The following is a 13,132-nucleotide window of genomic DNA, read 5'->3' as shown; positions in this document are numbered from 1 at the left end:
GACAGGTTTCTGTTTTCCCCACAGCAGATGACCTACATAAGCCAGTGGCTGGGATAATACACATTATGCTCAAATTACTATCCATGTATTTAATTTAATTTAAATAAAAAACAAAAAATAAATAAATAAAAATAAAAATAAATAAAAATAAAAATAAAAAACAAAGGGCACCTGGCTGGCTCAATCAGTTCAACCTGGGATTGTTGACCTCGGTGTTGTAAGTTCAAGCTCCAGGCTGGGTGTGGAGATTACTTAAAAATAAAATATTTTTAAAAATAAAAATAAAAAGTATTGCTCATCCCTCCAATATTGGAGGGATGTCCCATTCATTTCTAAGAGTAACTTTGCGGGAGCGCCCGGGGGGCTCAGCGGTTGAGCGTCTGCCTTCGGCCCAGGGTGTGACCCCGGGGTCCCAGGATCAAGTCCCACATCGGGCTCCCCACATGGAGCCTGCTTCTCCCTCTGCCTGGGTCTCTGCCTCTTTCTCTATGTTTCTCATGAATGAATAAATAAAATCTTAAAAAAAAAAAAAAGAGTAACCTTGCAAAAATTACCTCCTTATTTTTAACATATTAATTCATCGTTTACTTTTTTTTTTTTTTTTTACTGATGCAGTCAAGTATCTCCTGGGATCACTCCCAATCTCGATAAGGCCCTGTGGCATGTACCTTAACCTAATATAGCAGCAATTCCAGTGACCTATCATTCACTTGGATGCAATGAAATGCATGACTTAACAGATCGCATTCTTGGGCTAATGCTGCTCCCCAGTCTGACAACAGGCAGCTGCGGGAGCTTGTCGAAGGCATAGAATGCGGCCACTCCTGCCTCCAGCCGACACCCGTCCTTTTCATTCTCTGCAAACAAATTCCTCTCCCACTTTAGGGCAAAGCGTAATATCACCTTGTTGGCTTCTGCTGCTAATTCCTTCCTCTCACTCAGTTTGAGAAGGGGGTATCCTTTCTATTAGAGGCCCAAATCTTCATCTCTTTCTTTTTAAGATTTTATTTATTTATTCATGAAAGACACAGAGAGAGGCAGAGACACAGGCAGAGGGAGAAGAGGCTTCATGCGGGGAGCCGGATGCGGGACTCGATCCCAGGACCCCGGGACCACACCCTGGGCCGAAGGCAGATGCTCAACCACTGAGCCCCCCAGGAGTCCCTCTCTCTTCTTAAGCCCACCCTTTCCCACTTTCTCAGAGACACTTCTCATAAATAATTCTCTCTGGTATCTTCAGCTTCTCCCTCTCTTCTGACTCTTGGCCCTTTGCTTACAAAATGTAAAAACTTTGCTATTCTAGAGATTAAGTCTTCCCTGTGCTCACATTCCTTTAGATGGCTCCCTATCTTCTTTTTTTCAGCCAACCTTCTTGAAATTGTTGTCAGGATTTGTTTTCCCTTGCTCAATTCCTATTCCTTGTTCTGGTCTCATCTGGATATTGACATGATTTGAATTGTTAGGTTCACCAAAGACCTTCTGAAATTATTTCCAGTCTTTCTGAACTTGATCCTTGTGTCTTTAGAGACTTTCCACCATTCCATCCTTTGGAAATAACCTATCTTCCCTGGTTCCCATATCACTCTCTCCTAATTGGACTTCTCTCCTTTCCTACCTTTCTTCCTTCTTTCTCTCAACAACATGCAGGGTCTCATATCAGTCAGTTCAAGCTGCCATACAGACTATCATGGACTGGGTGGCTTATAATCGAAACGTATTTTGTCACCGTTCCCAGATCAAGATACCAGTTGATTCAGTTCCTGGTGAGGGTTCTCCTGGCTTGAAAGTGGACACCTTCCTGTTCTGTCCTCACACAGAAGAGAACTCTCATCGTCTTCCCATAAGGCCGTCAGTCCTATTAGATTAAGGCCCCTCACTTATGACCTCGCTTAACCTTAGCTACCTCCTACATATCCTATCTCCAAATAAGGTTACATTGGAACTTAGGGCTTCAACATATGAACAGAGGGGAGGAGGGAACAGTTTAGTCCATAAACATATAATTTGTCACATAGAAAGTAGGAAGATGCACACCGTTCCATATTTGCTTATAGCAAAATCCCTCCAACGCCACCTATCACCTCTGCTGTCCTTGGTGAGTTGTTTGTTGGCTTTTGCTTTCTCACACCTGTTATTTCACAACCCAGGATGGATGCTACAGTTATAATGAACTCATCCTCAGAAGTCTTCCTTGAGAGGTTGAAAACAAACAAATCTATGTGCTGAGCTTTTTTTTTTATTATTATTTTTTATTTTTATTTTTTTTTTAGCAAGAAAAGCAATAGCAGCCCTCAGACATCCCTATTTCTTCCTGGCCAGCACTATCTCACATGCTCATGGAAAATCCTGCCACTGGCAAAGGCAAATTTCCACGATTGGCTCAGCTTACTCACTATCCATTTTCCTGACACAATGGAGGTGACACAGCTCACTCCCATCTTCCTCACTATATGCTCTTGGTCTTCCTCGTAATGTCCTCTTACTTCAATTAGCCCCTGAAGTTCTGTTCTTCTCCAGGACTTCTTCCTTGGACTACTATTCTCTGTACACTCTTGTGCCAGATAATCTCATTTATCCCCACTGTTGGCATTAGGCCTTAAATATTATAAACCCTCAAATCCTTTCCTCTAGTCTAGATCTCCTCTCTTGACTAAGGTCATACATATCCAAAGGTCTTCCTGGCGTGTCCACCAGGATTTGCCACAGACATCTCAAAGTCAACATGTTAAAAAAAGAAACCATTAGGGCACCTGGGTGGTTCAGCTGATTAAGCATCTGTCTTCAGCTCAGGTCACGATCCTGAGGTCCTGAGATCAAGCCCTGCATTGGGTTCCCTGCTCAGCCAGGAGTCTGCTTCTCCTTCTCCCACTGCCCCTCACCTGCCTGTGCTCTCTCAAATAAATAAATAAATAAATAAATAAATAAATAAATAAAATCTTTTTTAAAAAAAAAGGAAAGAAAGAAATCACTGTTTCTGTCCCTAATGCCACTCATTTTCCAGCTCTCTAGTATTTTCTCTGTTGTTTGGTGGTAGTACCCCAGAACCATTCACCCAAACAAACAAACCACTATCATCTCAGGTGCCTCCTTCTTCCTTCTACATCTAGTTGCAAATTCCTCTTGTCACCTTTTAACACGTCTCACAAATTTCCACCCTCCTTTCATCTCTACTGCCACTGCCTTCCCCCTGTGGTTTCATTTCCTACCATTTCCCTTTTGTCTCATTATTTATCAATCCAGGACCCACTTATGTTAATGCACATTTTTTGTTCATATTTCTTCCATCACTAATAAATGTTAAGGTACAAGAAGACAAGGACCTTCTCTTCCTCATTTTTGTACTCATTGCAATTACAGCGACCTGGTACATGATAAGCCCTCAGGAAACTAAGTTCAATTCAGCTGCCCCAACTCATATAAACAGAAAGAAAGCTATCTCCTTGCGCTGGGCTTTCTTTCTCATCTCAGCAGAAGATAGAGAAGAACCTCTATTGTTCACTTCCTTTGTACCTTTTCAAAATACCAAGTACAGACCTTTCCACTAGTGATGACAGAAGCATTAAAAATATTAATAGATTGGGATCCTTGGGTGGCGCATCGGTTTAGCGCCTGCCTTTGGCCCAGGGCGCAATCCTGGAGACCCGGAATCGAATCCCACGTCGGGCTCCTGGTGCATGGAGCCTGCTTCTCCCTCTGCCTATGTCTCTGCCTCTCTCTCTCTCTCTCTCTCTGTGTGACTATCATAAATAAATAAAAATTAAAAAAAACTTAAAAAAAATAAAAACATATATATATTAATAGATTAACTCCTGAAAGCAGTGATATTTTCTATTGTTGTGGATGAACAGGGCATTAATTCATTTTTCCATTCTGCATACAGTCTCTTTTTTGTCTGCAGTGCACATGGACTCCCCAGAATTGGTCACCATCAGAGTGTTTAATTTTCTAAAATGAAATCTTGGCTCATATCAGGTCCATAGTGTCTTCTGGATCTCATGTCTTATGATTTTGTGATTATAAGATTACTGAGAGAAGCAAGTTCATTTTGACATAAATAAACCCATTAATTGGGTAATGGAAGGTGAGGTCCCTGATGATATCCTGAAGTAATTGGTTCAAAAAATGTAAATAGCTTATTTTTAGCAAAATAGGATAAATTACAATCTTTGAAGTTTTCCAAGGCATGATTTTCTCTTTGGAAAAGACTATTTAAGAACAGCAATGTATTCCTTTGAATTTGGGTCAAATTTTGAACGCATAGCATCTATGATTATACGGAACTACTGGAATAAATTATAGCTACTTCCTTTCTTCAATGAAATTTTATCAGTATAATAAGTATTTTCAATTATTTAAGCTAAATAATTAAAACTAAGATGTGATTAAAATACTAAAAAAATCAATTGATCATACCACATTTAAATATATTTTGACTAAGTTGAGTGAAATTTGCTTTGCTTCTAAAAACAAGTTAAATGACTTTTAATTATATAAACTGGTGAAGTCACTCTGAAAAACACTATGGATTCAATTCAGCTGCCCCAACTCATATAACTCCTCAGAAGTTAAAAATAGAACTACCCTATGATCCAGGAATTGCACTATGGTATGTACCCAAAGAATATAAAATTAGGCATGTACCCAATTCAAAGGAATACATGCATCCTGATGTTTAAAGCAACATTATCTGCAATAGCCGAATTATGGAAACAGCCCTAGTGTCCATCGACTGACGAGTAGATAAATAAGATATGGTATACAGACACAGGCACACACATACACACACTTGAATATTACTCAGCCATAAAAAAATTGATATGGATTGAACTGGAGAGTATTATGCAAAGCAAAAAGTCAGAAAAAAGACAAATACCATATGATTTCACTCATATGTGGAATTTAAGAACCAAACCAAATGAGCAAAGGAAAAAACAGAGAGAGAGAGAGAGAGAGAGAGGCAAACTAAGAAACAGTCTTAACTCTACAGAACAGACTAATGGTTACCAGAGGGAAGGAGGATGGGTGAAAGAGATGATGGGGATTAAGGAGTATACTTGTTGTGGGAGCACTGGGAGTGTTGAATTGTACACCTGAAGCTAATTGTACACTGTATGTTAACTAATTATAATTTAAATAAAAACTTAAAAAAAGAAAAAATGATATTTAATTACTTTGTTACAAATAAAAAATGAGCTATGCCTCTAGGAAGTTCTTATTTTCATCCCATTACTGACATTCTTCTTACTCTGAAAGTTTCATGCTTAAAATTATCATCTTTACTCATAAATTTGCCTTATATTTCTCAAGCTATGAGGAGTAATGTCCTTTCTGATCTGTTTAACTATATATAAACCACATGTTAATCTCATGAGGTCAAAAAACCAGACATAATTTCACAGATGAGGAAACTGTCACCTTTATCCAATATCATATGATTATGATGTGACAGAAGAGGAACAAAATTCAATATTTTTGATATTTTAATCTGGTGCTTTTTGAAACTTGGCAACCATTCCAAACTTAAAAAATAAATCTCCCTTTGTTTTTTGTAGAACAGCATTAGGACTGCACTTGAGATGTCCAGAGTTTAAAATTTCTTGTAGGATTTTGTTTACTTTTTTCTTTTTGCCATTTAAGTTTTGAAACAGCAATCCATGGGAAGTTATCCAAGGTTTATACAGTGAAAATTTTACTTCTTGGGACTTAGGAAAGTCTAGCCAATATTTTCAAAATAGGAAAAAAAAAAAACCCTGTTCTTCATGTAATATTCATAAGACAAATGAATTTTTAAAACTTGCAAAGATGGCTCAGTTATAACTTCACAAAGTATATTTCAAAACATGTTAGAGGTCTTCTGCTAGTGGCCGTCACAAAGTAACTTGTGAACAGACTCCTCTTCTCACTGGAGACAACTATAAAGCTGGATGAAATACAGGAAATTATTATTTTGAGATGTTGGACAATAGGCAACTCTGATCTGTGATCCCTGAGAAAAAGAAACATAAGATGAACATCACAGTTATACCAGCTTTCTGCCTGGAGGCACTCTGCAAATGGTAGCGCAGGGGGAAGGAGTCAAAGGGAGTGCAGCAGTCCGACTGGGCTGAGGAGACAGATATCATCACTTTGGGCTACTGAGGTGGACACAGACAGTGGGGCAGGAATGGAGAGAAGGGAGTCATGCAGAAAAGAAACTCCGGAATTCTGCATATAGTCCCCCTTAGTCTTTGGCCCAATACAAAACTGTGTGTGCATGGGTCAATAATCTAGAATATGGAGCAAAGAATCAAATACTGAAGAAAGAAAAATTACTAGGGAAATATGAGTTGAACAACTCACTCAGACTGGAGAGATTTAAGTCATGACCAGTGGGAGTGGAGACACCTCATAAAATAACCCTGACATTCAACAAAGACCCAGGGAAAGTCATGCGAACTAATCTAGTTCCACAGTAAAAGGTACTCTAAAATTTTAACAAATATTAACAATAATCCTTGAAAGTGTCAGTTTTAATTAACTACTAGAACAAAACTCAGTATTCTATTAAAAACAATATAAAAGACATCTATTCAGCAACACAGCATCCGTAGTATCTAACATATAATAAAACTTGCTAGACATTGTAAAGAAGCAGCAAAGTGTGATGCAAAATCAAAAGAAAAGTTGGTCAATACAAAGTATAAATAGTCCAGTTTTAGAAACATGGGCCGAATCTCAATCTTTGAATGTTTAGTAAGTATACATTTTTGGGGAAGGATTATTTTCTAAAATACATAAAGTCATAAAGAGAAAATCTTAAAAGAAGTGAGGGGAAAAAATAACAGACTACATTTGATTGGCAACTTTAAAGTACTAAAAGGAAAAACAAAAACAAAAGAAAAAATAAACTCTAAAATCTTATGAAAACATCTTTCAAAACTGAAGGAAAAATAACTTTTAGACAAACATATTCCAAAAGAGACTGCAAACAACAGATAAGAACTACAAGATATATTAAGGAAAGTTCTCAGACCAAAAGAAAATGATATTAGGGATCCCTGGGTGGCGCCCGGTTTGGCGCCTGCCTTTGGCCCAGGGCGCGATCCTGGAGACCCGGGATCGAATCCCACATCGGGATCCCGGTGCATGGAGCCTGCTTCTCCCTCTGCCTGTGTCTCTGCCTCTCTCTCTCTCTCTGTGTGACTATCATGAATAAATACATTTAAAAAAAAAAGAAAATGATATTAGATGGAAATTCAGTCTACACAAAGAAATGGAGAATTCCAAAAACAGTAAATATGTAAATAAATATAAATGATTATTTTCTTTTTTAAAAAAGTTTATTTTTAGTAATCTCTATACCCAAAATGGGGCTTGAACTTGTGATCCCAAGATATCCCTGGTTATTTTCTTATTGCTTGATTCCAGAAAGATGGACATACACTATTGTAAATATATATGTACTTACATATATAATATGTTTAAATATAACATATATGTATATTTATTTATATTTCTATAGACTGTGGTATGTCACGGATGTATAGTAAACTGAAGGGCAGCTAGTTTTAAAAAATAAATAAAAGAAGCAAAGCTAAAAAACTTGTAGATGACATAAAATAGAATCCTAAATAAAACTTGATCCAAAAGAAAGCAGGAAAAGAAGAAAAAAGAAGAAAGATCTAGTGGAACAACAACAACAAAAAAGAGCAAATACAAGATGACACATTTAAACACAACCATATTATTTGATAATTACATTAAATGGGACTGACTTGAGTTAAAGGAAAAGATTATTAGACTGGATTTAAGAAAGAAAGATATGGCTTCTTACAAGAAAGAAAAGGATGGAAGAAGGAATTTCACTCAAGTATTCATCATAAGAATGCTGGGCTGCTCTGCTAATATTAGACAAATCAGACTTCAGGACAAAAAAATACTATCAGAGATAAAGAGGGAAACTGCATAATGGAAACATGATCACTTTATCAAGAAGCCATTAAAATCATAAGCACGTACACTGCTAAACACAGAAATTCAATATATGCAATGAAAAACTTGATGGAAGAGAAGGGAAAATTGGAAATTCCATACTTCAGTTTTAGAGTTCAAGACTCCTTTCTCAAGAGAAGACAGAACAAGTATACAAAACACTCTGTGGATGTAGTAGCTTTAAACCACACAGTCGGCTAGCCTGACTGGCACAATACATATTTTTTCCCCAAATGATCATGGAGCATCTACCAATAAAAGACCATATGCTGTGCCATAAAACAAGCTACAATAAATCTAAATAATTGAAACCATACAGGGTATATTCTCTGATAGCAAAGTAATTATAAAATGATTTAAAAATAGATATCAGAAAATCCCCAAAGATTTGGAAATTAAGGAACCTATGTCATAAGACTTGGGTCAAGGAAGAAGTAGAAAATATTTTTAAATGAACGTTAATGAAAATACCACATATCCAAATTTGTGGGGTGCAGTATTCGGGAAGAATTATATATTCCTAATTATATTCCTTGATTATATAAAAAAGAGGAAAATACTAAAAGCAACGGTATTTGCTTTCCCCCCTGAGAATCTAGGGAAACACCTTAATTAGATTGATCAAGATAAGAACAAAGAAAACACAAATTATCAATAACAAGATGGAAGACAGGATATCAGTAATGATCTATAGACATTAAAGGAATGCTAAAGAAAGTACATGAACCACTTTATATCAATAAATCTAACAATTTGGATCAAAGGTAAAGTACTTGAAAGCCACAAATCACTAAAACTGACATAGAAGTAATAGAAAATATGAATAGCCTTACAATAATTAAAGATACATATTTTTATTCAAAAATCTTCCCAAAGAAAACTTTAGGCCCAGATGGCTTCACTCATGGATTCTAACAAACAATTAAAGAATAAATAATATCAATTTTGCAAAATGTATTAGAACTCAAGATATGGTTCTTGTCTTTACTTCTTGATTTTTTTTAAGATTCTATTTATTTATTCATGAGAGACACAAAGAGAGGCAGAGACACAGGCAGAGGCTCCATGCAGGGAGCCTGATGTGGGACTCGATCCTGGACTCCAGGATCATGCCCTGGGCAGAAGGCAGGTGCCAAACCATTCAGCCACCCAGGGATCCCCTACTTCTTGGTTTTTAAGAGAGCACTAGTTTTAGAGATTGGCCCAATATCTAAATGGTATAACTATCATTAAAAAATTTATTAAAAATTGGGTTGAGGACCTAGAACTAAATCAAAACAAGAAATCTAATTCAAAAGTACCAATGCTTGGATTCTTCTCTGAGCTGGGGAGTGCTAAAGCCATCATATTGGAGAGTTCAGATAGGGTTTACTGTGCTTGGTCACAGTCATTCTATGTAGAGTTGAAGCTACTCAACCCTAGTTACCAACCCATTTTTTTTATTCTCTTTCCTATGAGTTATCTAAACTTGCTGCCTCTACTTTCTCTACTCTCATTCCCAGCAGAGGCATCTAACTCAGTCTGGATGTCAGGGGGAGCCAAGGAAGTTCCTGTGAAGAGGTGATGCCTGTGATGAACCCTGTAGGATGTACATGTGTTCTATGCAGAAGAAGCAGGCAAAAAAGCTAGAAAGGCAGTGTGGCCAGTGACCAAAATGAGAAAACTGACATGTTCTTTAACATGTAAAACACCTTTAACTGTAAGAGGTGCCTCTGTATTGGACCAAAAACCAGTAAGAGTAGTAAGTCAGAGGCACATCCCGAATGTGACATTCTCTTGAGGCTTTTATCCTCAAAAGTAGGAAGCATTTGAAGGATTGCAAATATGGTCAATTTTGCACTATAGAAAGAATACTCTAAAGAGTGCACTGGAAGGGGAGTAGACCTGTTCCTCAAATATCATGGGTTCAGTGCAAGATGATGAGGGCCTAATGCAAACTAGAGACAGTAGAAACACAGAGAAGGTGATATTTGGTACAGGAACAGAATCCATGGGACGCCATGATGGATGGGATGTCAGGAGTAGGAAGAGGAAGGAGTCTAGCTGATTCCAAGGCCTTCCGTTTCGTGGCTGTGTAGATAGTAGGTCATTCTCTAACACAGGGGTCCTGGTAGGAGACAGAGCAGCTACTATGCTTGCACTTGTGAACTGATGAAGTTTGAGATAAAATGTGGAGGGTCTGGTAGGCACACGTATGTATCTTGCACTCAGGAAAGAAGACTGGGTGCTGGTATTTGGGTTTGATCAACAGAGGAATTCAAGTGCACCCATGGCATACATAAAATGAGAAAAAAAGGTTCGTGTGGCTGTGGAAGCCTCATGAATAGATGAGACCCCAAGGATATAGAACAGGACATTATCTAAAAAGGGTCCAAGTAGGATTTTCATTTTATATTTATGAATTCATTGTTTCTATGTAAGCAAACAACCTTCCTTATTCCAGATCCAACATGTACATTCCTAACTTCTGACGGTAATTTCAAGGCTGACTTCTTTTGATAACAAAGGAAACTATTTGAACAACAATAAAAAGAAACTCACAGTGATTATTTCTAGATTATAAAATACTGAGGAAAAACATTCAGTGTAGGTGTGCTAATAATGGTGGCACTGTACTTGGGCGAGGATCAATTCTCCTTCGGTCCTTGACTTTTACAGTAGACACCTTCTCCTCTACAAATACCACTCCCAACACTTCATCCTTCCCCTCTTCCACTATCATAGTGATACCTCACAAAGTTCTTTAAAGCTGTAATGCAAATTTACATCCACTCTTCAACATGACACGTCAATAGTCTGATAATAAAGTCAGAATGGGATTTACTGTGAAGCTATTGACACTTGCCTTGTATTCATTTGGTTGGATGGTTTTCTAATATTAGCAAAGGTAAGATATCTTTATATTCTTTTTCTGAAAACGGTCTCCAAACTATATGAGCTGCAGCACACTTGTACCACCCCTGGATAAGGACAAAAAGCCAAATGTTACAGAATGAATGAATGAATGAATCAAATCAATCCAATATTTTTAAATTCATTAAATAAAATTAATAAATACAGGAACTGGGCCTCCCACTCGGGTCTTCTGATATCAAGGCCCATGGCCTTTTCACAACAGCAGGACCTCTCCGTTGTGGCCACCCTTTTGAATAGCCCAATGGGCATCTGGGTTGAGAATCATTGCCTTACACTACCTCTGTTAACATTTCCTAAATTTTTATACAGAGTTGACAATTCCAAAAATACATTCTCCAAAGGCAAAATACCAAGACAAAGAAATGGAGTCTTTTGATTTCTTTTTAAATCATCAGTTCACTGAAGATTCAAATGTGCCAAGTATTACGACCATTTATTCATACAAAGAAAGTTATTTTTTTTTATCTGGAAAAATCTTAATACAACAGACTATTTATATTCTGCAATCAGTTCTTGATAATTTTTCTGACTTGGAATACATAATTAATATCTAGCAACTCTCTGTTTGTTGTAATCTACATAAGTTTGAATCGAATTATTTCCTATTCACGTTTTTTTTCAATTGTCCTTTGAGCCTTCACCAAGGGCCACCAGCCCCACGGTGTGTTGTCTCTTGCCGGACATTCTAGACATGAAGAAGTATCTCCCTCAAAAGGTGAGCTTTTATAAACTGCCATTCCCGAGTCCAAGCCTTAACATTCCTTGTGAAAACTATTTTTTCAATATTTTCAACAGTTAAATCCCATCTCTAACAAGGGGCAGGGAGAAGCAAGAGCAATTATATGTGAGAGGAATTATCTGACTAGAGCATTTTCAAATTCCTCTGGGATTCTTCGAGCAGTTTGCGTTTGTTTGTTTCCCTCTTTATCCATTTAAAGTGGCATTTCTTACCTTCCATGTACAATTTTTTTTTCTCATTTTAGACAATTCAGAGGAAACTGTGATGTAGTGAAGAGAGTAATTAAATGAAAGACTTGGATTTTGGTCCCAGTGGAAGAGCTGTGTAAGATTGGCCACGGTGCTTAGACTCCCTGAAGGTCAGGGTTTTTTTCTGTAAAATTAGAATATAAGCACACATCCTAGGGTACCTGGGTGGCTCAGTTGGTTGAGAGGCCAGCTCTTGGTTGTGGCTCAGGTCACGATGTTGGGGTCCTAGGATGGAGCCTCCATGCTCAGCAGGGACTCTGCTTGAGACTCTCTCTCCCTCTCCTTCTGCCCCCCGCCCCCGACTCTCTCTCACATACACATTCTCTCTAAAATAAATAAATAAATCTTTAAAAAAAATGCTTCCTGTCTAATTCATGCAACTGGTAAATGACCGATTGTTTTATTTGACAGGGAGATATCTGGTACTGGGAGTCTTTGACTGCAAAATTTTTGGCTGAATACCTTCACTTAGAAAACTATGTCCTGATGTATATTCCAAATAAACAATCTATCCAACGAAGCATTTCACTTGAGTGTTATAACCACAAGAGGCCTGATGTCTTTCTTCACTAATTGGAAATGATTATATACACTCAAAATGTCCTTCCATTTAGAAAACGTCTCCTGGAAAGATATGTATTAGCATAATTTGAGAATATGATGTTCCTGAAGGGTTTAAAATCTGACTGACATTGAGTGATTTTAAGAACCACTATTGATTCCCGGATATGAGTATCCACAAAATTATTTCCTTGTATAATATTATTTCTCAAAGTTACTTGACCCAGTATCTCCAAATGTATGATAACACAAATCACAGCAAGGGCAAAATGGACATTTAAAACTAGAGCATGGGACGCCTGGGTGGCTCAGCAGTTGAGCGCACCTTCCTTCGGCCCAGGTTGTGATCCCAGGGGTCCTGGGATCGAGTCCCACATTGGGCTCCCAGCAGGGAGCCTGCTTCTCCCTCTGCCTGGGTCTCTGCCTCTCTCTCTCTCTCTCTCTGTGTGTGTGTCTCTCATGAATAAATAAATAAAATCTTTAAAATAAATAAATAAAATAAAATAATAAAATAAAATAAAACTGGAGCAAAGACTGATCAGTTTAATCAATGACTGATTAGAGTCACCGAACGTGGCAAGAAAGACAGAGATTCTCTCATAAACGAAATCTCTCAGCTGACAGATCACGAACATGAGACGAAGTGGTTTCGTCAAGAAGGTGTTCTGTTGTAGAATTGGGAGTAGAACCTAAATCC

The sequence above is a fragment of the Canis aureus genome, chromosome 4, assembly GCF_053574225.1.
Source record: "Canis aureus isolate CA01 chromosome 4, VMU_Caureus_v.1.0, whole genome shotgun sequence".
In the NCBI taxonomy this organism is placed as follows: domain Eukaryota; kingdom Metazoa; phylum Chordata; class Mammalia; order Carnivora; family Canidae; genus Canis; species Canis aureus.
Note: the sequence above shows the minus strand (reverse complement) of the source record.